The 26,676-nt window shown below is 38.8% G+C and overlaps 1 non-coding gene and 1 pseudogene across 1 annotated transcript; both read right to left on the bottom strand.

Moving 5' to 3' along the window:
- LOC143386155 (RNA-binding motif, single-stranded-interacting protein 1-like) overlaps nucleotides 1-26,439 on the bottom strand; it is a 43,002-nt pseudogene extending 16,563 nt beyond the window's left edge.
- LOC143386157 (small nucleolar RNA SNORA3/SNORA45 family) lies at nucleotides 2,312-2,442 on the bottom strand. Its single transcript, XR_013089544.2, has one exon. It is a non-coding gene; the product is annotated as a small nucleolar RNA SNORA3/SNORA45 family (small nucleolar RNA).
- Nucleotides 26,440-26,676: the final 237 nt, after the last annotated feature.

Below are 26,676 nucleotides of genomic sequence, written 5' to 3'. Positions count from 1 at the left end.
CTGCTAGACAGCCCCTGCCCCACTGGCCACCCAGAACTCTTTGGCACTTTTGCTCCCCTGGCAATGATTCCTTGTTAGAGCAGCCCTTGAAGGGCACCTCTCACCACATGAACATGAGACCCTGCTCTCTTGCGACAGTGGGTGAGGAGGGAGATGTGACAAGACTACAGTTCAGGAGGTATGATCGCATCGTCCTACAGGTACCAGGGGCACAGCACATGTCTTCATGTGTATAGCTGTCTCTCAGGATCTGCTAGGGTCTAGTTCTAGTGTGTGCCACAGACAGGCTGCGTACGATAGGTTAGCATTAACGCAAATTTCTCAATAAAACCCAAAATGCATTTAACTTGGTTTTTAACTTGGCAGTTGAGTGGCCTTCTCTGCTTTGGCCTGGATCAGTCTTCTCTTCTTTCTCCCTTATGCATATCTTCTGCTCTACTTTAAATCATTACTTGATGATGTTTAACACTCCAGTCAGTATAGATACCATATAAGTAGCTGGTACCCTGTATTGTTCAGGGAATAATGATTGGGAAAAAAGTCTGGATGTGTTCAGTACAGAAGCAATTTTTTTTTCCTGAATATTTTCAATCCATAGTTGGCTAAACTGGTGTGTATGGAACCATAAAGAGGGCTGACTATATTTTGTCTTGAGAGCTGCCAGAATTTTCTGTTTGTACAGAGTAGCAATGCTTAAGATGAATATTAAGGGAACAGATGGACAACAGAAACCTCTGAAACATCTCTAGGCCTTTTCCCAAAATTGTAATTCTTCCTTCACACATTACCTGTTCTGTCTCCTGGCATGGGAACATGCCCTGATAAGATTGCTATAGAGAGAGCCTTGAACTGTGGGCGAGAGTGTCTGTCAAGCTTGGGTGGGCACATGCCCAATCTGAAAAGTCAAAGGAACACAGACAGCAGATGCAGAACAGGCTCAAGACTGGACGCGGCCTGCCAGCCGTCACATCCGCACTTCACTGGAGCGCCATCAAGACGCAGGCCAGATCTGAGCACTGCGGCAGAGTGTACACCAGCAGGACACTGAGAATCCAACAAGCTCCTGCAGGCGCCGGGACAGGACACTTAGAAACATACTCCGCCTTTAGCACACAGACTACTCCTGACTCCACTAATGCCATGAAGAGGTTCCCAGACATGGCAGTCACACCATCTCCTGCAGTGCTGAATCACTGTGGGCCTTTGTCTTGAGGAAGTGGGAGCAGTGACATGTGGGGCAGATGGAGTGATGAGGCTGTTCTCAGCTCTGGGAGAGTCCCAGCTAATACACCACACCCACCGGTCTTCCCAGAGACTGTTCTCTCTTACAGGAAGGTACTGGAAGTGCATTTTTAGACAAATACCTGAATCATCATGGCGACCCTGTTATTTCTGCCTGGGGCCACGTTTCCTAGTTTGGACACTGATTCTATGTAACTAAAATTTCCAGCCTTGTTTCTAACAGTCACTGTTTCGAAAACTGGTACATATTATTTCCTCACAATGGAATTTTTAATTGAGCAAGTATTAAGTAGTTATTGAAAATCTCTATGGAATGAACCTAAGTTGTGTGAGAAAGCAGCTGTGGGTCGCTTCATCCTGGCTGGGAACTTTTTAAGCAAATCTGACTTATTGCAAACCATCCCTGACTCAAAACCAAGGCAAATCAAAATAAAGAACAATGCTCCAACATTTTCAGGGAACAAAGAGGGATTGGGTGAGGAAAGAGGAGACATCTTATGAACAATCCTTTTCTTCAACAAACTGTAATGTACATTTAAAGAAGCATCTGCTCTAAGAGAAGACAAAGCCTCTTTCAAATAAGGTAACACCAGACATAAAAGCACCAGATTTTCAAAAAGCCTTTCGGAAACAGACTGCATTAAAAGTTGTGGTATGGAACCTTAGATTTTTCGTAGAAGTGTAAAAATGCACAACACGTTGTGCACCATGCCTCAGGTTGGGTGGCAGGGTGTGTACGGCTGCCATGCTGAAACCCAGCCATGTCACCTGAGTATGAAAGGTGTATTGGCAGGAAGGTGGGTGATGTAGAAGTGACTACTCATGTGTGCAGCTGATCTCCTTCCACTTAGTCTTCTGGAGACCTCCTTGAGTTCACTGTTCAGTTTATTTTCAGAAAGTGTCTTTGGGGACTGTGTGTAAGGCGGCTTCCTTTTTTTAGTTGTAGTTGGACAGGATACCTTTATTTTAATGTGGTGCTGAGGATTGAATCCAGAGCTTTACCTGTGCTAGGCGAGTGCTCTACCATTGAGCCATAACCCCAGCCCGTGGGTTTCCTTTTTTTTTAGGGGCATGTTTCTGACCTAGGTACTAACTGGGGAACTGATTGCCTCCACCAGTGAATCATGTTCAGCAGATCCTCTCCAAGGACTCCAGCACATCAGGACAAGAGCCATGTTGGGATGTGACTCGCGTCTCGGGAAAGTGGGTTTCTTTTCTATACTTGGCTCCAATGTCATAGGCGAAGTGCCAAACATGCAAGAATCCAAGTACTCTGACAGGAACCATCCCGGGTAATTCTGCTTATGCCTGCTAGACAACATGCATCATTAAATAAACCATCCTCTGACTATATTTATGAAATGATATGTCTGCCTAGTAATGAGCCTATATTATTTAAACATTCAAGTGGAGGCTCATTCAATTTACTCTTTTTTTAAGATAGAGAGGGGGGAGAGAGAGAGAGAGAGAGAGAGAGAGAGAGAATTTTAATATTTTATTTTTTAGTTATCGGCGGACACAACATCCTTGTATGCACGTGGTGCTGAGGATCGAACCCGGGCTGCACGCACGCCAGGCGAGCGCGCTACCACTTGAGCCACATCCCCAGCCCTCAATTTACTCTTGCCTGCCAATATTTTTGTTTTTCATCTACTTGTGCTGATCCTACTCACATGTAGTCCATGGAGAAACTTAAGCTATGAAGCAGTCATTCAAGTAATAAGAGAGAAGAAGACAGTATCTAATAAACTGACAAACATTCAAAGATAATTCTCATGTTGTGTGTACAGGAAAAAAAATAAATCTAGAGAAGTTGAAAACTATTTCAAATTCTTTGTGGATACTGGGGACTTGTTTTGGGGAAAAGGTGAATTCCAAAAGAGAGTGCTTCCAAGTTTTGCAATGTACATTTCAAATTTACCCTAAAGGCAGTTCAACCTCACTGATGTGCAGAAGGTATCCAAAGTATTCCTCAAAATAGCCATAATTATTGAGATGATATCTACATGAAAATGCTCTATGAAACTACACGGTAACTTCTGCTGGTACAGGGTAATGCACAAAATTAAACCTAAAACACACCTCCCACCCCTAAGAACTTGCAACCTAGTTGGGAACTAAGACTAAAGCACAGCGCAGATCATTAAGCATTTAGAAATAGCATGAAATTGGGATTGGGGTTATGGCTCACCTAGCACATGCAAGGCCCTGGTTTGGTCCTCAGAACAACATAAAAATAAATAAAGTTATTGTATCCAACTATAACTACTATATATATATATATATATATATATATATATATATATATATGTGTGTGTGTGTGTGTGTGTGTGTGTGTGTGTGTGTGTGTGTGTGTAGTTGTATATAGATAGATAGATAGTAGTTAAAAAAAATATATATATATTTTTTTTAGAGCATGAAATTAAGACCTGATTCAGAACATAGGGAATGGCTTGAGTGTAAAATTGTACAGTGATACAATCTATATGGAATTTGTTTCTTGGGTCCCACTGCCACTTGGCAGAACTTGGAAGAAACTGCTCTCTACCAGCTACAGTGGTGTATAGGTTCCTACCATCATTGACATGTGGTTTGGAAATTGAAGTATTTTTTTTTTTCTCCTTGAAAGGACATGGCCAGCAATCTGTGAACCCACTTCAAAGAAAACAGTCAATGGATACTGTTAAGTTCTTTGGAGAAAATAAGAAACCTGTCCAACCTCAATCTGTGGCAGCTGGAGATCTACTTCACTCAAGAAACTGGGAGATCTATCTAGATTGATTCAACATCAAAATTAATGTGTTCTGGAGACTTTTTCTCCTTCAACTTTCCTTGTTGCCTGCAAGAAGGAACTGAGAAAATGAAGTTCTCACAAGTAAGTGGATGAGCAGCCCTTCAAAGGGACTAATGCTTTGGGGTCCCCAGTGTGCAGGGGATGACTCAGGGGAAGTAGAGAAAAGCCAGGGGGCACAGGGGATTAACTTGGAGGGTCTGACCTGCAGGGATCAGGTTCACACAAGGCTCTCTTGCTTTTGCGTGGAGGTTAAAAACATCCCTTTCACTTTCCTTTTCTTTCAATCAAGGATTGTCAATGGGAAAACAATATTAACTTAACAAAAAGGAAGCTCTTTCACGGGGGTTGAGTTCCTGGGAACAGCATCTTCCAGATCTTGTACTTTATGCTCTAAACTGGTGCCTGCAGGCAGTTCACCTTCAGATATATCCATAGAAACAGTGCGCTGTCAGGTTTTAGTACTACAAGATCAAATGTAGCCTGTGGTATTGCACAGACTTACAAATTAGTTCCTCTATGAAATGAAACTCAACTGGATACAGAAAATTAAAGTGAATCCCTAATTGTCATCATCAGTCATCCAGCTAAAGATGGAACCTTGGAACTAGGGGAGGATAAATACTGAACACTAGGAGCCCTAGAGAAACTAATCACTTCAATGACTCCTGGTTGGAATTCATCTAACTTTAAAATACCTCAGTGCTTCTTGGAAAGGCCTGAGTGAAAAACCAGGGCACATGTTCCATAGGGCCTTTGGGCTTGTTCCCTAGAAGTGGGGCCTGACGATCTTTCTGTTAGGTTCAACTCACTGGATCTACTTAACTTCAGTTTTACATATTTTTACATATAAAATGTGGTGAGGTAGCTGGTTAGCTGTGAGGTGGGGGCAAAGTCAAGGTTTGTCAAATGGAGAGCTCTGTTCTTATAGGTTGCTCACCTCCAGAGATTCCTCCTTTGTTCATAGGGGAGCTCCAGGGCAGGGTCCCCACATGAGTATTACAATAAATCTAATTGATACATGGCTACTCTCCTTAGAAGACTCTGATGAGTAGGTGGCCAGACTAGCATGGTTAAAGACCCTCCAAACCTCTACCCAGCCCAGCAAGAGACCCAACTTTTACCCTAGGGCACGACCTAAAGCAAGGCAGGAAAGTGAGGCTGTTTTGAATGACAGACCTAAGGACTGAAGATGACTTGCTGATCTGAGATACAGACTGGGAAGCAGAACTGAGATGTGTCATGCTAACTAAGATGATTAAAATTACAGAGGACAAAAGATGCTGGAGAGTAGATGTTTTCTTTTTGTTCCCATTTTAAAAATTCTATAGCTCCTCCTTCCAAGCAAGGTAAGGTAGTTCCTAAATTTTGAATTTCTCCCTGCTGTCAGGCATCTTGTTAGAGGCTGGCTGCAAATCAAAAGGCATCTCAATTTTCCTACCATATGCTACCTTGTAAGGAGGTAGTACTGTCTTAGTGTTATAATGCTGTGGAATTTATTCAAAACCAACAAACACTGGTTATTGTTAAGCACAGTTCAGGCGTTGTGCTGGGCAGGCACATAAAAAAGATGAGAAAACAGTTTTTGACTTCTAGGAGCTTCCAGTTTAGTGGGATTGACACATGTTAAATGCAGATGAGCATCCTCAGGGTGCTTTGCAGACAGAATCTAACTCAAGTATGTTAAAGGAGACCCCTGTAGGGAGAAGGCAGGCTGTGAACAATCTTGAAGGGTGACGCAGAGACATGCAGGTTAAAGAGAACCAAAGGGGTCTGAGGTATTGGAAACTATAGAAAGACTGAAAAGAGAAATGATGCAATGTGATGCACTAGGAGTAGTACCTGTAGTTCAGTATTGGAAGAAAATAAATAGAAGGCAGGTAATGGATGAAGAAGGACTCTAGTCACCTTTGGCTTGCAATGTCATTCTTGGAATCCTGTATCTTTTCTTCTGGGAGAGGGAGAGGACATGATTTTTAGCACAAAAGTGATGCTGAAGTATATATACATTTTAAGTCTCTCTAGCTGCAGTCAAGAAGATGATTATGTGTGAGAGATGACACAGGTGGCTGGGGGGATCCAGTCCTGGATTTTCAGCTGGAGTATCTGGGTGGATACTGATTCCACTAACTTTAGTGAGAGAGAGCACTGATCTAGTTTTGGAGAGAATGAACCTAAGGTGACTGAGGCCAGGCAGCCTGATTCTCAGGAGAAAATTTAGGACAAGAGATGAGTATCTGAGAGTCTCTTAAGATAAACAGTAACCAAAAACTTTAGACTAGATACACTCTGTCAGCCAAAAATGAAATTCAGGGGAACACCAACAATTAAGAGCAGATAAAAGAAACAAGAGTCCACAAAGGAGAAAGAGTACAAGATGGGAAGAAAAGAGAGATTAAGGGACAGCACATTTCAAAGTTCATGCAACAGATAAGACACAGCAAAGAAGAAGCCAGGAAAGTCCCCAAGTTTGATAATCACAAAGTAAATATTAGGATTTGCACTGTGTTGTCTCTCTGACCCCACCCCAAACAAAACAAAACAACAAAAAACATTAGAGTCCTAACCCCATAATGCTTCATAATTCACAGTGTGACCTCCTTTTCAAAGTTACAATGAGGTCATTAGTTAGGTTGGGCCTTAATCCAAGCATGGCTGGTGTTCTGGGAAGAAGGGGAAGTTTGAATCCAGAGGCAGACACACTCAGAGGGAAGCAAACGCTGTGAGGTCACCATGTATGAGTCAAGGAGAGAGGCCCGGAATGGATTCTTTCCCCGAAGGCCTCAGGAGGAATCAACCCTGCCATACCCTGACCTTCAATTTCTGGTCTTCGGAACTCTGCGACACTAAATTTTGGTTGTTTAAGCCACTCAATTTATGGTGTTTTGTTGTGGTTGTCCTAGCAAACAAATATAAGAAGTTTATCAAGAAGAATTTCAATTGCAAACTTAAGGGGAAGACTGGAGAGAGCTGAGGTGTGAATAGGACGTGAGGAAGTGAAGACCACACTTCAAAAATGCTTACATGAGAATGAGTTAGAGAGGAGCACTGCTAAGTTTTAGTTTGAAGATCACAGACTTGAGCGATTTCAAACACAAATGGATATCTTTTTCCAGAAAATTCCTGGCATAAAGTAGTTCGCACATACGTTCACTGAACTCTGTGATGTTAAAAACGTCTATTGTAGTCATGCTCACAATTTTTTTGTTTCTGGTATTGTTTGTGAATTTCCTCTCACTTTCTCACTGCTAGTCTTGCCAGAGATCTGCTATTTTATTAATAAAAAAATTAAAGTTTTTGTTAGAAAAAAGTAATTACAAGTAAAATACAGAGATGGTAATTATAGAACAGAGAGGCAATGAGAGGCAGAGCAAGGCCCTGATGGAACAGGATTTCAAAGACAGCTCTGAAACCTTTGTCCTTAGGACCTTGGGGAAGGAGAGGAGAAAGAGTGGGTGTAAGTGTGGATCCCTATATTGAAAAGATGTAGTCAGCTAATGATCTCAATGCTATTCACCGGCCTAGAGCTAGCTAGGGGACTGTACATGTTGGTAAAAGGGAGGAATACTGCTGGGAGAGGCAGAGAGAAGCCAAGTGGGGACCAGTGGTACTGAGGGTCTGGTTCAAATGAAGATGTGTAAAATGCCATGGTGTCATTCCTTATTGCCCAGGTATAACAGGATCAGTAGGGTGGATTATTGTAGGATCAATGCCAGTTCATGGTTCTTCCAAGCAGATGTGACCAAGGGTTGCTGTACAATAAATCTGAGGATGTCACTAAAGAAATGGTTTTAGTGCTCAGAAGTGGAGACCAGGTTCTGTAGGAATGAGAAATGGGTAAAGAGAAACCCATAACAACAGTGAAAATGAAAGGGTGTCTTTGTATCTCAGATCAGGTGTCCTGGGAGTGAGACTGAGTGATACTGAATGGGATGTTGGCTAGAAAAGTTCCTGAGTGTAGTGTTCTTGATAAGGACAACAGAGCAGGACAACAGGGGGAAGGGGCTAATGTGGAGTGGACATAAAGACTGTGGGGATTGAAGTCCAGGTACTGCTGGGATGGGAAGGTGTCACGCTCCTCAAAGGACATGTCCTAAGGGTGGGAAGTCTATTTTAAGGATGGCCATCCGGTAGAATGAAGGCTGGTGCATTAGAGGGTTGGATTTTGCAATGCTTTACAAGTCAGAGAGCTCCTTACCTCTGGGTCCACTTCAATTAATGCTTGGACAACCCGTGCCCAGCAAAAGCTGAATTTTTGAGTCTTATTTGTTGATATAGATATAAATTTTAAAAAGCAAAATGAGAGTTGTTGTTCTTACTATAAGAAGCATCATGTACTAAAGTTATACATATTACATAAATGACTACTGATAAAATTTTGGAGAACATACCAGAAACTCCTGGTGGTGTCTTGATGAATTTTCCATTAAAATGACCAATTACAGCTTCGCATTTTTCTGTAGATTCCATCCTATTTATGAAAACAAAGTACATAAGTATGTAGCAGTCTCTTAGCTTTCATTTTGTTTTGTGCATGCACAAACATTCTTTTAGGCTTTTTGGATACAAATGAAATCAGGCAAAAATATATGTATATAATAGTTTATACTTTTATCTGTTGCTTTTACAGTTCTCCAGAGAAATAACTGAAACTATAGAGTATGTTCTAAATCATATAAGAAAGAAATTATATTGAGTGTTTTAATATCAAATATATAAATTCATTCTGATTGTTGAAAAATTGAGAAAAGCAATGTATAAAAGCTTTCTTAGTCATGATATTGAGTTAAAAGCAACAGTTTAAAATACTAGTATATTTGCTACTTGTTAGAATATTGATTATTTTAAACATGGTCTTCCCTTTTAAGTATTCATAAAATGACAGACTAAAGAGTTGTGATAATAGCTAGTGACAATCAGAGGATGTGTCTCACATGACTTTTACATTTTCTCCAGGTTTAAAATTAAATTAGTGAAGTCAATTATATACTTCTTTGTCATCTTGGCTTTGGAGGAGTTAATTAAAGGCCGAAGCCTAACTTCATAACTTGTTTTATATCTACAGGTGGCTAAAAACATTTGAGAAACATTTCTGAGTATTTAAATTACTTTGACTTATATTTCTTCGATAGAAGAAACACAGAATAATCTACTTAAAATACACCATATTCCTGAACTACCCAGAGAATTACACCTCAGTTCTAATGGATAGTGACAATGTGAAAAACAGCAGCATTTAATTGGGCTCAGTCTTTGGATAGGTATCCCTGGTCTGCTTTCAGAAGAATATCCACGGAAGTGAGGAGATGTTGTCGAGCCAATTGGTGTCCCACCCAGATCACCAATGAAGTGTGCACTTGAGATGCTGGCCCTGATGACTTGCTTTTTACTGATATATTAGCTTTATTATAAAATTGTCTGGCCTAACAGAACAATGGACTAAAAGCCAGAAGAACTAATTAATGGCCCTTGCCCACTAGTGGATGATGGAAAAGTCCCTCTGTGCCTCAGTTTTCTCATATATAAAGTAATATGTAATAATAATGCTTTATTCATAACACAGGTCTGTGGCAGGATGTGACTGTCTTCTATATGAAAGTAAAATGTCAGCATTTTTTCTTCCAAAGTCTAAGTTAACAATTTAAAACACATAGATATTGTTATTACAGAAGACTAACAAGTTCCTAAATAATGTATCAGGTAAATTCAGCTTTTTTTTAAATGGGCTTTAGGATTAGAATTTATCTGGAAATCAAAGCTCTTTCTGTTTTATATATTTTCTCTAGAAACCAAATTAATGATTACACTAAGGTATCCTTTCTGGGGAGGAAGAGATAAAATGGAGGAATAAGATACTTTAGTTATATCTGGAGCACTTATTTCTTAAAAAACTAAAGTGAGAATTATAAGATATTTAAATTTATGTGGTAGTTAGGTGTTAAATCCTTTTCTTTCATAAATGTTTGAAAAATCTAATTAACTCACTTTATTGATGATGAATCACATTTCTGTCTAAAGAGAAAAAAAAATACTGATTTATCTATGAAATTTAGGAGACTGGTTGTCAATTTAAAAAAATTTATTTTCTTAAAAATTAATTTAATCAGAACATAAGACACAAACACTTTCAGAATTATTGATCATATAATACTTCTTTGCCTTGAGCCAGCAAATATGTGTGCTCAGTTTCAAGAATACTAATGAAATTGCAAAAGATTTTTTTAAAAATTACATGTAAATTTACACTGGTGCCCATAAGCTTGGCTTAAATTTGCTTGATTATTTTTTTTAATTTGTAGGATAACTCAACAGAGCTTCTGCTGGTGTAATAAAGGGAGGGCAACATGCTTACCTAGCAAAGCCAACACCGTGACTTGTACCACTGGAATCACGTAGTATTCTTGTAGAAATAACTTGTCCAAAGGGTTTGAGCATATTTTCAAGTTCTTGCTCATCCATGGACAGGGACAAATTAGAAATATACAGGTTGGTAGGATCCTGTTCCTGTTGCTAAAGCAGAACAGAGAATTGTCTATCAATTTCTAGGAGAAGGTGAGATATTTATGTTAACATATCTAATTGTATGTAGGCACCCTCTTTGCTCACATCCTTTTAAAGTATTATCTAGTGAAACCATGGGATCCGTGGAACACTAAAATCACCTTGGACACTTGAAAACAGTGTCCACACGTTGGACAGTGTGTACAGGTCTGACCTAGTTCCAGAGCCCTTCTCGGCAGAGGTGGAAGTGGCATCATGTTGGAAAGGGTGATGCTGAGTTGAAGGGGTGCCCTTCAGAAACCACAGCTCACAGCTCTTTTCAATGTTTCCAAAAATAACCAACCTCTCTTCCATTGCTATTTTTAGGAGTTCATTTCAGGCAGGAGGCTATTACTGCTAATAATTCAATTTAGAGATACATGAGAAAGATTTCTGGATCAAGTCACGTGGATTCCAGTATAGGCTTTCCCCAATCTGCCCTATGGCAAAGTCCATATGACTTTCAAGTAGTGATCAGCAATGGAAAAAGAAGAGCTCCTAACTTAATCCAAAAGAGAAACTCAAAAGCCATATAAAATGGTGAACTCTGGGCAGATCAAATTTTAGAATCTTTTAAAAGCTGAACTCAAGAGTAGATGGAGAGAGAAGGTGTGCTAACTCCGTGCTATACAAAGAGTGATACAGGGGCCGGTAATACTGTTAGGAATTATCTGGGAGCTATTCAAAATGCAGAGTCTCAGGCCCTACTTCAGACATGCAGAATCAAAAGCTGCATTTTAACAAGATACTCAAGTGACTCATAAGCATATGAAAACCTGAGAAGCAGTACTCTTAGATAATTTTCCATCCGACTTTAGTTTGTTGGGGGTAGAATCAGCTAGAATCAGATATGATTGCCAGTAAATGCAACGTTATGAGGAGTAGGGTATGTCAATCACCAGGAAAAAAGTTTACCTGACAACTAGAATATTTTCTGACCAGATCAAAACTCACTTCTGCAAATACGAGATTAGTGTAACCTTAATTTAAAATTAGCCTTTCCATTCCCTCTAAAATCTGGAACAAAACATGGATGCCCTCTCTCACCACTTCTGTTCAACATAGTTCTCGAATCACTGGCCAGAGCAATTAGACAGATGAAAGAAATTAAAGGCATAAAAATAGGAAAAGAAGAACTCAAATTATCACTATTTGCGGATGACATGATTCTATACCTAGCAGACCCAAAAGGGTCTACAAAGAAACTATTAGAGCTAATAAATGAATTCAGCAAAGTGGCAGGATATAAAATCAACATGCATAAATCAAAGGCATTCCTGTATATCAGCGACAAATCCTCTGAAATGGAAATGAGGACAACCGGACAACCACCCCATTCACAATATCCTCAAAAAAAATAAAATACTTGGGAATCAACCTAACAAAAGAGGTGAAAGACTTATACAATGAAAACTACAGAACCCTAAAGAGAGAAATAGAAGAAGATCTTAGAAGATGGAAAAATATACCCTGTTCATGGATAGGTAGAACTAACATCATCAAAATGGCGATATTACCAAAAGTTCTCTATAGGTTTAATGCAATGCCAAACAAAATCCCAACGGCATTTCTTGTAGAAATAGAGAAAGCAATTATGAAATTCATATGGAAAAATAAAAGACCCAGAATAGCAAAAACAATGCTAAGCAGGAAGTGTGAATCAGGCGGTATAGCTATACCAGACTTCAAACTATACTACAGAGCAATAGTAACAAAAACAGCATGGTACTGGTACCAAAACAGGTGGGTGGACCAATGGTACAGAATAGAGGACACAGAATCCAATCCACAAAATTACAACTATCTTATATTTGATAAAGGGGCTAAAAGCATGCAATGGAGGAAGGATAGCATCTTCAACAAATGGTGTTGGGAAAACTGGAAATCCATATGCAACAAAATGAAACTGAATCCCTTTCTCTCGCCATGCACAAAAGTTAACTCAAAGTGGATCAAGGAACTTGATATCAAATCAGAGACATGGCGTCTGATAGAAGAAAAAGTTGGCTATGATCTACATACTGTGGGGTCGGGCTCCAAATTCCTCAATAGGCCACCCATAGCACAAGTGTTAATAACTAGAATCAACAAATGGGACTTACTCAAACTAAAAAGTTTTTTCTCAGCAAAAGAAACAATAAGAGAGGTAAATAGGGAGCCTACTCCTGGGAACAAATCTTTACTTCTCACACTTCAGATAGAGCCCTAATATCCAGAGTATACAAAGAACTCAAAAAATTAAACAATAAGATAACAAATAACCCAATCAACAAATGGGCCAAGGACCTGAACAGACATTTCTCAGAGGAGGACATACAATCAATCAACAAGTATATGAAAAAATGCTCACCATCTCTAGCAGTCAGAGAAATGCAAATCAAAACCACCCTAAGATACCATCTCACTCCAGTAAGATTGGCAGCAATTAGGAGGTCAAACAACAACAAGTGCTGGCGAGGATGTGGGGAAAAGGGTACTCTTGTACATTGTTGGTGGGACTGCAAATTGGTGCGGCCAATTTGGAAAGCAGTATGGAGATTTCTTGGAAAGCTTGGAATGGAACCACCATTTGATCCAGCTATTCCCCTACTCGGTCCATTCCGTAAAGACCTAAAAAGAGCACACTATAGGGACACTGCTACATCCATGTTCATAGCAGCACAATTCACAATAGCAAGACTGTGGAACCAACCTAGATGCCATTCAATAGACGAATGGATAAAAAAAAAAAAATGTGGCATTTAAACACAATGGAGTATTACTCTGCATTAAAAAATGACAAAATCATAGAATTTGGAGGGAAATGGATGGCATTAGAGCAGATTATGCTAAGTGAAGCTAGCCAATCCCTTAAAAACAAATGCCAAATGTCTTCTTTGATATAAGGAGAGTAACTAAGAACAGAGTAGGGACGAAGAGCATGAGAAGAAGATTAACATTAAACAGGGATGAGAGGTGGGAGGGAAAGGGAGAGAGAAGGGAAATTGCATGTAAATGGAAGGAGACCCTCAGGGGTATACAAAATTACATACAAGAGGAAGTGAGACAATAATATATACAATGTTCCAAAACAGGCAAAAATCAATAGAAATGGTTTTAGGTACTAAAGTTTTCCAATGCAGACCTCTACCAACCCAGTAAACTGCCCAGTTCCTCTATTAGCCATCTCCCTTTGGCCTTAGTCTCCCCTAAGTTTCTGAGGCTTTCCTGGAGTGCCAGCAAGTATTTGTTAGTATAGAAATCTGGCCCTGCACCAACCAGCATAGAGTTCTTGGTCCTTAGTGTGGGTCTTGAGAGAACCTGCGGCTTCAATGAGCTCAAGGACATTTCCTGTGCCCCTCACACTTCACAGACTCTCACTATAAAATAACTATGACCTAGTCCTGCTTTTTACAGCTTCCAATTAAAAAGGAGAGAGGGAAGCACGTAGTGAAGGCTAGGTGTGTGCAAGTCAAGATGAGAGGACAGCGGTGGTGAGGGACACTTTGTTGAGAGGAAAGGGGAATTGAGGAACCAAAAGAAGGCAAGAGGTTGAAACCAACTGTGAAAGGCTATCCAGGAGTTTGGTTTTATTGTATCATCCCTTGCTGCTTAGACTTTCCCACGTAAGGAATGCTAAGGGCAAGGAGAATGTGTATCCAGAAAGGTCCATGGGCAAAAGCCAAAGCAGCCTTGCCAGGGCTGGAAAATTTCCTTGAAATCCTGTGCTTTATCGTAATATTGCTTTTTTATATTTTTTAAAACAATTTGAGCTTTAACAGAGAAAATATATTTCTGATCTAATATCATGGAGTAACACTGATACCTCAGGAAGATAAACCATGTTTCTCTTATCTTTCACTTTTCTGGAAGGTAAGGAGGGGTAGGAGGAAAGACAAACTGTAGTTTGAAACTTACACGTTGAAAAATTGGGAGGCCTTGGAGACACAGAGCAGGGGAATTAGAGAACCAACATACCTTAGATTTTTGAATCATGTTTAGTCAGATTCAGAAGCAAGTGGAAAACTCCCTAATCATAGGGCATTAAAATACTCTTTATACAAAAATATGGCATTTTAAAAATGTTACTTACAAAATTATGTGTATGTGTATTATAGACTTTTTTTAAAATTATAATCATGAAGATCTCTCAATGACTAATGTTTAAGAGTGCTCATAGGAGAATTTGTTATAAATGAAGTAATTTTTAGAGTGAGGCTACAACGTAGATACTAAGTACTTCCCAAACCTGTGTTTTAGTTTTTTGCATCTATGAAGTTAATAATAAACATGTTTCACATTCTACAAGGTCTTGATTCAAATGGGAAGTTTATCAATGAAGAAAAAAAAATTGCTTAGAATCATGATCCAGAAAGAAATTGGACTTTTAGTTCTTTCTTGGATATAGTGAAAGAGAGTGATCTAAATAGATGTAAATATTTCCTATGACTTTTTTTTGTGTTGTTTTCAACAGCAACAATTCTTGTTAGGTTTCTTCATTTGGGATGACCATTAGTGCTAATATTACTTATATTTCTTTTTCAATACTACCCATAATGTTAGAGTAATTTTAAAGTTAAAAAACAAACTAACCACCAAAAAATGGGGAGAAACTGCCTCTTGGAGCCACAAAAATATATAATCCCAAAGTGTCTGTGTGTTCTTTACCATACATTCATTATGAATAGAACATATAATATTTTCAGTCACTGATGATGTTTTGCACACTGAGGATAATTTAGTCTCCCTAAAATCGGCAACAACCATAACTCTGTTGTATTATGTCTGAATAACAAGTTGCTATGTCTGAAAAATAAATGTATTCTGTCAATTATAGGTGGCTAAACAAAAGTAGGACCAACGGCCTCTTTATGTCCCTAGACATTGAAGGGATTCAAGGGCCTCTCTAACAAGTGGAAAACTAGATCCCACATCAGCCATGAGAGGGATAAATGGGTACTAATGTTCACTTAAATAGAAAAGCGGGGCTTGGAGGTCCCACATGGTGTAAAGCACTCAGTCATCATCTGAAAGAAATTAACAAAAACCTCCCTGTGTGTGTGGAATGGTTCCTAAAATGCAAGAAAGGGACTTGGCAGGAAGAGCAGACATCTGTTTTCTCTTGTACTGAATACCAACCAGCAGATAGCCACTCATGGGCATGTGACGGCAAACTGCTTGGAGAATGGTGGACTAGGGGTGTTGTGAGGACTAAATTCCTGCTCAGTGACTACCCATTTATTGAGAAAAATGTGCAAGCTTCCCATCAGCCAAGTAGCACCCAATGATCTGCTGACCTCCAGCAGGCCTCAGAAGGTACCAAAGGTTTAGAGAAGTCACACTGTTAACAGGTATCACTGATGTTTATTCACATATTACATCTTTGTTTCCAAGTTTAACATAAATAGGCTTTCCAAAAGGCCCAAGGCCATTTCTATTTGAGAAGTTTTATTGGGGTACTCCATGAATATGATTTTTAAATGTTCCTTTCGCCCTTTTACTTTTTGGACTGGGGATTGATCCCAGAGGTGCTTTATATCTAAGCTATATCCCTAGGCCTTTTTAAAACTTTTATTTTGAGACAGGGTCTTGCTAAGTTGCTGAGGATGGCATCGAATTTGCCATTCTCCTGTCTCCCCAATTGTGGGGATAACAGGCAAGAACCACCGGACCTAGCTAAAATCTCTCTCTTAATTCTCAATAACTGCCTAGGCTCAGAAGGAAGTTTTTTCCCCTCTTAAATGATTTTTTTTGATTATTAACAAAACAAAAAAAAAAATATTACCACGTGGGAAGGACCAAGCAAGCCATCAAAAATACATGAATAATAATAATAATAATAATAATAATAATAATAATAATAAAATCCCTGGTCTCTAATGTTTCAATTTGCAGTTTTGAACATCTGTGGGATCCTTTCTGAACTCAATCAACATGTCAAACAACACTGCATTTCCCCCTTCCCTCACCAAAATGGCCCTTATTTTTTTCTGATTATGTTTAATATATGGATTTTCAACACATAGGTGTATCCTGATTTGTCCATTAAAGGAAAGGGGACAGTGACAGGCCCTTGTCATTCAAACACAGGAGCCAGATTAACTTCCTTTAAAAATCCTCTCCCCAAAAGATGCATGCCAAAGACTCCTTTATCAAGACAGAACAAAGAGGCTAAGCCAAACGTGGATTTGCAAAACCCTTGAATTTATGGTACAGAACAAGAGAACTGCTAGCATTATAAAATACATTTTTTAACTATAAAGATATAATAAAAAAGAATTTAGATCAAAGAAACTCAAGTCATTCTACAGGGACCTGAAGAAATTCATACTATGGAAAATGTTGGCACATGGCCAGCATCTCTAATCCTGCACAATGGTCTTCCCCACAGATGATGGAGGAAGGGATCATTTCTCCTAGCCAATTTACAGTATAAAGCCTACCAAGGAGGTCTTTGAACAGAGCTCATTATCGTCCCATGGGGAAGCTGGCATTCAAAGTGCACCATGGATATGACATGTAGTACCAATCTACACCCAGTCCTATGTTGACTAAAAGCATTGCAAAGAATTTTTCAAAATAGTATATATTTAATATAATATGCTGCTTAATATTCAGGCATTGGGAATGATCCTAGGGCAAGTGTTCAGGGGCACTCAAAAATGGCCTTTGCATTTTGTTAACAGGCTGACAAACGGGCCTTTTTCTAACTCTGATTCAGCTGAGGCCATAAAACAAGGGGTGTGTGGTACTTCCACATTACAGAGTGAGAAACCAGGTCATCAGAGAGAGCCTGCAAGGAACTGGCTGAGAACTGGTTTGGGATGCTTATGTGAACACTGCCTCTTGTCTGTCTATAAGAGATTGCACAAGTGGAAATAAGGTGCATGTGCTCTTTATGTGGAAAGAAAGGTGCATGTGCTCTGAGCCTCAATATATGGGCTGTTTCCCTCTCATTATCCAGCCAGCAGCAGGGGCTTCAACAGACCAATCAGCAGGCCTGGTCTGTGTCCCACGGGCTTGCTGGATACAGTGGTCCAAGCCACACTCAAAAGGTGAGTAATCTGGAAGCAGAAATGCTGGTTGAAGGGGGCTACAAGTGTGGCTGGGAAGAAACAATTTGACTGCAGATGGCCGGTAAAGGTGGATCAGAAGTAGGCCCATAGGCAGAGTTGGCTCCAGGTTGTGTTAGATCCACACCAGGAAGGTTGGGGGACGGGGAAGTCCTAGAAGAATGGTGTTGAAGATGGCCTTCCATTATGAGGTGCTGAGGTTTCCAGCCCAAGAACACATATACTCTAGCTTCAAGGGATAATGGGGAAAGATCAGATTGAAAGGAAAGGTGGGGTTGGGTAAACAACTAAGAAAAATGCCAGAAGCATTCCATGAGAGAAAGCATCAGTCTGCTGCCTGGCCAGAGAAATCAACCCCAGATTACCTCTGCTACTCCAACCCTGGAGGGTTAGAAGCTGCAAATAGGGAGCTGAAAGAAGGGGTGGGAGCAGGAGAAGCACTAGCTCTGGAAACAGAAACCACCCATGTTCCCATCCCACCTCAACCATGCTGTTTGGAACAGACCTGAATCAGGTGGAGAGACTCTCATGTTACACAACACTCAGAATTTGTCAAATAAATAGGGATGGATATTGAAACACTGAACACTTAATATAAAGAACAATCTGTTTTTGAAAACCAGATATTCAGCATCAAAAAGTTAACCAAAGGTTAATGTTAAAATACTATTTCATATTATTTTAAATAAGCAAGTTATAATGTATTACATATTAGTCACAACCCAAACCAGTCTTCTAAAATATGACTAAATTGATTATCCTAAAATTCCCTAAGTTATAACTAAATACATTCATTACACATATCTATGTGAGTATATACACATGTAATAAATGATTATGCGGGGACAGAAACCTTCAAGACACTGCTTCCTGGTCACCAGATAATCAATAGAGTTGTCAGCAAATAGTTGTTACATACATAGACTGTGATGTCTTTCTGTAACAGTGACATGCAAGACACAACATCCCTTTTGTGGACTCTCAGCAGCTTTCAAAGCTTCTCCACAAGATTCTAACATTTGACAAATTCTATTTGAAATGTAACTTAAGGCTTTCCCCATATATTGACTTGTCTGAAATATCATTTTGAGGTTGGGCAATGTAAATACACACAGAAGTGCCTGGAAAAGTATTAAAGGATATGTGTGTTTCATGGAGTTTAGACATGAAAAATAAGGAGGCATTCTAACCCACCATCTTCTAAAATCAACCAGAAAGACCTGAAATGAAAGAAGCAAGTAAAGGGACTTTTTTGAAATAAAGAAAAGTCATGGGACCTGCCCTGGATTTTATCCAACCAGAGCTTCACAAAGTAGAACAGACAGAGTGGAGGACAGAAGAGTGGTTTTCTGAATGAACGCCTAAGAGTCCTGCTTACAGAATATTTGCTCACTGTTTACAGATCCAGATTAAACATTGTGGCAATCATGATGCAAAGCTGGTATCTCATATTTACAATACACTTAAAATTTCATTGCATCTCAACAATATTACAGGAAATTACTCTTTATGGAGGACAAATAATCTAAAAGTCATCATTGCTATTTTTTTAATATTTATTTTTTAGTTATAGATGGACACAATATCTTTATTTTATTTTTATGTGGTGCTGAGGATCGAACCCTGTGCCTCACACATGCTAGGTGAGTGCTCTGCCTTTAAGCCACAACCCCAGCCCATGATGCTTACTATTTATAGTTTTGCTTAACTTTTACTCTGGAGTTCAAGAAAATCCAAAGTAAGTGCAACTCAACATAAATCTTTAAAAACATTCTATGGCAAGGTTACCTTAAAATGTGATACCTTCTATTAATTCCTAAAATCTTTATCTATGTTTATTCTTTCATTCAAAGTAAGCCTCGATCCTGGTAGTTGCACGCATGTTCTTCAGTAGCCTGTAACTGCTAAGGTTTAACTTGGCTTTTAGGTCTCAGCAGGTAATTTATTTCTTTCTCAGAGTTTTTATTTTTTAACTTCAATAAACCTTTTCTTATGGACATGGGAGTGCACTTTAGGAAATGATCATTTGCTAATATTTAGAAGTAGCAGAGGATAGTAGAAAATTCCTTTTTTTCAGTATTTTATGAAGCCAGATAATATAACATTGCTGCCTCTTTGAATTGAAAAGAATGCTTAAAATATCAAAGTGCCATATTTTAAGTTTGAAAACAGATCCTACGGTAATTGAAGATCCAAAGATGGGGAAAAAAGTCAGGTATATCTACAGGTATATCTTCATAATTGCATTATTGGTACTTGCTATTAGCCTATAACCTAAAAGTGACATTGACTGAATTGACACTTATGCCCAAGTCTTTGCTGCCCAAATGTAAGCTTGAGTTATACGCTTACAGCTAGTACCTACATGCAATTATGAAGATATACCTTTAGTTAAGTAGATTCTTTTCCTGTCTTTGGATCTTCAATTGCTGTTGTATCTGTTTTCAAACTTGAAACCTGGTAGTTTCAGAAGGTCTGTTACAGAATACAAACATGCCATTTCATGGTTCTTCTCTTTTCTGAATCTTAGTTTTTCTTAATAAAATGATTGTGCCTATTTGAAAGTAGGAAGGAGCACAATTGGAGGTCTCCTCAGCTTTGTAATCATGACTGCATCTGTCTGTGTAACTGAGATCAGGGATGGTCACCCTTCCAGAGTGCATCAAATATAAGGCATCATCATGTCTTTTGAAAAAGGAATTGGGCATCTTAAACTAACTTCAATTTTAAGAGCATAATATGAAAAGAAAGAGACAATAACTGGCTGGTTAACTCAATTCACCTTTCTAAATTATGATATTGTAGATTCTAGGGAAAGACTTGGAGAGAAGCTGTCATAAGAAAAAAATTTTCAAGGTAAACATTATGTCTTACAGTAATTAGTATCTATGTGTACTGTACTAAGCTATTCACTAAGCAAGAAACTTATGGTTTCCATTTTGTAATCCTTGGACATTCAGGAACATTCCTTACCCTGAGAAATTTTTTTAAAATTTATTTACACGTTTTGCAATTTACTATATGAATTGTATGTATTTATAAATCCTCCTTCCCATGGAAAATTATGAGGAATGTATAATAGTTGTCAGAGTACTACTGCTGTGGATGTGGAGACACAGGGTAGATATTTAGCAGGAGCTGTGGCTAGCAGGGACAGAGGGAGCGAGGAATGGTGCAGGAAGAGGCTTCAGGAGCAAAGTGCTTGACTCACCTTGGCCATTTGAGCCTGAACCCCACTAGCCTTCAGGGCCGACACAGTTTTCTGAGCTGCTGCAGGACTGTCGAAGTCAACAAAACCATAACCTGAAATGCAAAACACAGTTTTTATTAAGTCATTATTTTATGATTATGTGAAAAGTAGAAGAATGACTCCACTTTGTCTCCACTCTGACAAAAGAAACGGAAAACCCCATGAGAGGACACAGGTGTTCACAGCCACAGTACAGTGACATCCTTAATTCTTCCTCCTGGTGGTCACTCTGAGCTGGACAAGCCTCCCTTCCCAGTGTGTGTGCCGTGTGGAGAGGAGAACTGGCTTTGTTCCATGCAAGATCTTCTTAGGTGTCCTATAGTTACTATGAAAACAATGACATCTCAGCTGCCAACCAAAGTTAGAAAAGGTGGGGAGGGGGCAGGAAACAACTTCAGAGAAATATTGCTTTTAATGATGTGGTAATGAAGATAAGAGCCATCCCACTGGGCTGACAAATGACAGCAGCAAAAATTATGTTGTTTCTTCTTCTTTATTTTTTTGGTACTGGATTTTCAACTCAGGGATGCTTTACTACCGAGCTACATCTCCAGGCCTGCCCTCGCAACCTTTTATTTTTTTTGACACAGTTCTAAGTTGCTTAGGTCCTTGCTAATTTTCTGAGGTTGGCCTTGAACTTGCAATTCTACTGCTTCAGCCTCCGAAGTTGCTGGGATTACAGGTGTGCGCCTCCATGCCTGGCAAAAATTATGTTTATTCTGTAGAATCTTACTTTCAAAATTAAAAAAAGTACCATGATTAGATACCCAAAATATAAGATAATCTAAACTTTAGTAACTGGCTAAAAGTACTATTTACCTAAAACACAGCTTATTGTATCTCTTCAAAAGAAAGAGGGAAAGAAAACACCTCCAGACACCTAAAATATTTGGAGCAGTTCATGCCCTAAAGTCTAAAACCAAAATGCAACATACACACACAAAAACAAATAACCACCTATAAGAGGTTGTGGTCTAAAGCTTATTTATCCATAGGTTCACATTTTTAACAAGCTGGTCATCTGTTTTCTCAGGCCTCAAGAAATCATAGCAGAAAATTAGGCAAAAAGGGGTTCTGATGAGGATAGGGCTACAAAGCAAGCACATGGATGGAGGCACCTAGCCATGAAAAACCACAACAAGCAATAAAAGAGAAAAGTTGAACAAACAGCAGGACTTCCACAGCATACAAGCAAGCAGCCCCATTAATCTCAACAGATCCTGAGAGCATGGCTGTATTAAAACAGAGAATTGTAGATTTTCATTCAGTCTGATAACTCCATTATACTTAGTACACTGTTTAAAGGAACAGGATTCCAAGTGAAGTACCAGAGTCTCCCTTGGAACTCATATCAATTATTACAAAATTAATTTCAAAGTAAGTACATTTTGAAAAAGGAAAGTACCATGTGGAGGTTGTGTGGAAGTGGAGGTTGTGTGGAAGTGGAGTCAGTCTGTCACTGATTTCCACATATTATGAAGAAATGGTACATAATTGAGATAGCATGGTACTAGTGTCAAAATAGACAAACACACAGCAACATGGTCAAAGATAAAGCCTCAGAAACAGTCCAGTTTGTATCACTGGTACCCAGAATATTGCCTGGTAACAAAATAAGTTGTAATGAAATAGAGTAGACAGACTATCGATTACAGAGAGATGTTTCAGGAGAGATGAATGTTAATGCAGCTTCCTTGTAGTACTTAGAATTGGACTGAAATTATGCCCAATTTGATTTAGACAATAGTGAAACAGCCAGGTTGAGGAAAAGAAGAGGAGGCTGATCGAGGCCAAAGCAGAGGATGCTACTCAACTGCCAGGTTAGAGATCAGGTTAAACGTATTTTGGGTGTTATTGAGAAATTTGCTGTTACTGCTTACTTATCGTATTCTGAGGATGGATGCACATGCATGTGTGCACTCTTCAGCAGGTCATAAATGAACACATGGCCACGACAATCAAATGACATAGCTTCTACGAGTGGATGTTTAAAGTTTTCCACCAATTTTGCTATTTGCAATAAATAGCAATAAGCAGGTCATCTCAATTTCTGCTCCTATCTTAGTTTTTCCTGTTGGTCTGATTATTATATATATCTCCAACCTCTTGATCTGATCTGCCCTCACCCTTTTTGATTACAAGTGTGTATGTTCTGGTCCATGTGCAGCCATGTATGAATGATCAGATACATAATCAATCCTTTGGAAGTTCTGCCCTGAACTGCCACATAGAATGGTGTGGGTAAATCTTCAAATCTCTCTTGTTGGCCAAATTCTGATAGAAACTGAAGCATTAAACAATTGAATTTTCAATAACTAAGGCACGTGTTATTCAGATTTAATATATTCCTTAGCTTAATTTTGTCCAAAGAGGCTCCAAAATATGATTTATGACAAAATGTCCTATGACCTTTTATGAATTTTTATTTCCATGCATATAATTCTCATATTTAATCTCTAAAAATTAATATATAATACAAGCAACATTCATTTATACTAATGCTCTATAATCTCATGTATTAATTTATGTATATCCACCTCTCAATCTATCTATCCTATATTTATCTACCTACCTACCTATCATTGTAAGTTGCTTTGGGTAGCATGCCATCTAACTTTATTATGAGCTAAATTACATGTTATTTCTTATTTGTCTTAACATTATTAACATTTTCCCCCCATAAACTCTCTCATTCTGGTTTCCTATTCTTACCTCTACCTCCTTTCCAAGGTATCTGCTGGCATCAAGTCCTGTGAGGTTTGCTCAAGGCAGAGCGCCCTGCAGGGTCTCATCACCGCCCACACAGTGGCAGTGTCTCCCCAAGCCCAGGTGAAGGAAAGCTCTCCAGTGGACTTATACATAAAGTCAGTTCTGAATTACAACCTCCCTTTCTTTGGAAGCCCCATTAGCCTCTTCACTTATCTGTGGACCCATTCCAAATATTAGGGCTGTGCATTATAAAAATATGGGAGATGTAGCATTAATTTGTACCCATACCCTTTCTAAATCAGGATGGGCACTTAGTAGAGTGTTGACTTCCAGGGAATAGGCTGTCATTGGAGAAGAGTATACAGTGGTGGGTTTGCAACCAAAGGACTCTGGGTCCTCTCCCTCACTTTACTAGGGCAGCTCTGCTTTGCAGCAAACTGAACTGCCTTATAAGATTTCTTGTTAGGCCAGGAAGAAAAGGAGGGGAGGTAGGATAAGGCCAAAACCACTTATCTACTGAAATGTCTCTCTTGGTTTGAAACTGTTGAGATCAGTTTCCTGTTTTATGCCGGCAAGTCTACTTTTCTGTATAAAACCAAAATATTTTGTGTGTGTCTGTTCTCCCAAATAATTTATAAGTGTTCAATAAGACAAATTGTGGCAATTAAGTGTATGTATTTGAGTCTACAAGTTAACTCTCTCTAATTTATTTTAAATGTTTATGGGGTACTACTCTACATAAAGCACAGTCCCAATGCAAAACTGCCTTAATATGCCATGTTGATTAAACATGGGCTTAGATATTTGTCGCAATAGCTCCTTTAAATCTAGGCACTTTGAAGAAGAGACAGAAATACAATGGACCACTTCAAGTCTAGATTAAAGGAAATGGCTGGCTTAAGAGGAGGGTTCATTTATGTTCTTCGCCTTTTTCAAATTGTACTAAGCCACTGCCCCGTCACCACTACTTGAAAAACAAGGGTCTAATTAATGAGGAGATTTGCCTTCTCTGCCTATTCCTGTCAACCTTATTTCAATTCATGGGGTCAGTAGTTAGATTCAAAATCAGCTGACTCCATTCTTTCCTTTTCCTAGAAATCACATGCCTATTGTTAAGATGCTGGATCATTAAAAGTCAGAAGCACAGAGCATCCGAGCTGCCTACTGCAGACGCCTCCTCTTCCAGCTCATGGAGTTGGATGAGCTCATCCTAATTACACGGAAAACTGAAGATCAGTGCATCAAATTAATGCAGCAGCATATTTCAAAGGGGTGCATGACCTCCCCTCCCCATTACAATTTGGTCAGTGAAAATGGTTCTCTCCTCCCTGCTGCCAATATTGTCAACAGGCATTCAGCAGAGAACAATTGGGAGTATTGAAACATGTAATTAAGTACTGCTTAAAACTACTCTATTCTAATTAATAGAGCCAATTTGCACAATATGAAATCTTTTCAGTTCTTTAGTACAGTCCAATGGTCTTCAGTAAGCAGCTCTAATATCCTCAGGCTCAAGAAAGAAAAGCTATTTTCTAAACTCTACTCCCCTTTTAAAAGTGGGGGCTAAATGCCAACTAGTATTTTGCATGTTAACTCTACTGGCGCCAAATCTGGAAATCTGGCAAACTGGAAGTTGCTGTTGAGTTTCCAGCCAAAACCCAAACCAGTGACAAAACAAATGTAAGCAGTGTGATAAAGTCGTGCAAGACAGAAACTGGGTGTCACATGAGATTTGATTTTGAATAAAATGGGGGGTAATCTGGTAACCTAAGATCAGATTCAAAATTCCATCATTTCAAAGTTATGATTTAGCAAATATTCAGCCCTGAAAACATACCTTTGCATTTGTTCGTTGTCTTATCCAAAATTGCCTTTGTGGAAACTATTTTCCCATATCTGAGAAGGAAAGGAAAAATGTTATAAAGAAGAACTCTTATTAATGTCTAAATCTAAAGAACACGCATACTTTTCAAACACCTGCAACTTTAAAGTACAAAAGATTCTTTACTAAGCGGCAAGCTGTGGAAATTCCAAATTCAATACTTAACTAAAAACAGGGAATGGCCAGTCTTCCCTTCGGAATCTTTGGGTTACAGTTTGATGTTTAGCTTTGACGAATGGGTACTTATCTGACAATCTTGATATAAAAACACAGGAAATGTATTCTGTGAAAGTATTTTCTTCTACCAACACTATGTCTATGGTCAAATACAAGTCTGTAGAATTATTAAAGTTCTATGACCTGCACAGCTTTTATGAAATAATAATGGTGGAGAGCTGCTGCATTCTTCTATGCCTGGTGATTCCACAGCCAGTGCTGCATGGATCATCACAGAGGGCTGGTGGGCCTGTGTGTAAGTTTAACACACTTAACGATAATAAAATAGGTCTTTTCATTTTTACTAAAGACTTCTGTCATTATCCATAAATTATTTACTAATGCTACTTCTAACTCTAATAACAATACAGTACACTAATATGTGTGCATGTAACATGTGTGTAAGAAATGGATAATCAAGAACATAAAAAATGCGCCAGGGATTAATCATTCATTTTATGAGGGTGTGTATGAGAAATATGTTCAAATTCCTTAATGTGCTATAGATGTAGGGGGAGATGGAAAAAATGCAGAACACTAAAATTTAGTGCACGCCTACTGAAAATGAAGAAATCGTATAACTTAATTATGTGTATCTCACCTCACACCCTCTGAGAGCACAAACTTTGAGAAAAAACATCATTGACTATGCTTGTCTTCTAAAAAATCAAGGAGAAAAAAATCTTTGATTTTCAAGAAATTTTTTTAAGAAGTATTTTTCAAAGTAAAACTTGGGGAAACACATAACTTACTTCATGTATCTGAATTGCAAGTTTCCTCATTTGTACGTGGTAAATTCCAAAATTCTATTTTTTCCCAAGTTAACTTTAAAACAGTTTCACATTTGGTTTCCTATACCTTTCTCATGATTGATTTTTGAGGACTAAAACAAGTTTTTAAATTTCTAGGAAACCTAAGTATCTGTGCAACATGTTAAACCACCTTGAATATTGTAAACATCTATTTTATACACATTGAAACCAGCTGACATGTA

This window comes from Callospermophilus lateralis, unplaced genomic scaffold (assembly GCF_048772815.1).
Source record: "Callospermophilus lateralis isolate mCalLat2 unplaced genomic scaffold, mCalLat2.hap1 Scaffold_86, whole genome shotgun sequence".
In the NCBI taxonomy this organism is placed as follows: domain Eukaryota; kingdom Metazoa; phylum Chordata; class Mammalia; order Rodentia; family Sciuridae; genus Callospermophilus; species Callospermophilus lateralis.
This window is presented reverse-complemented; position numbering and strand designations above follow the sequence as displayed.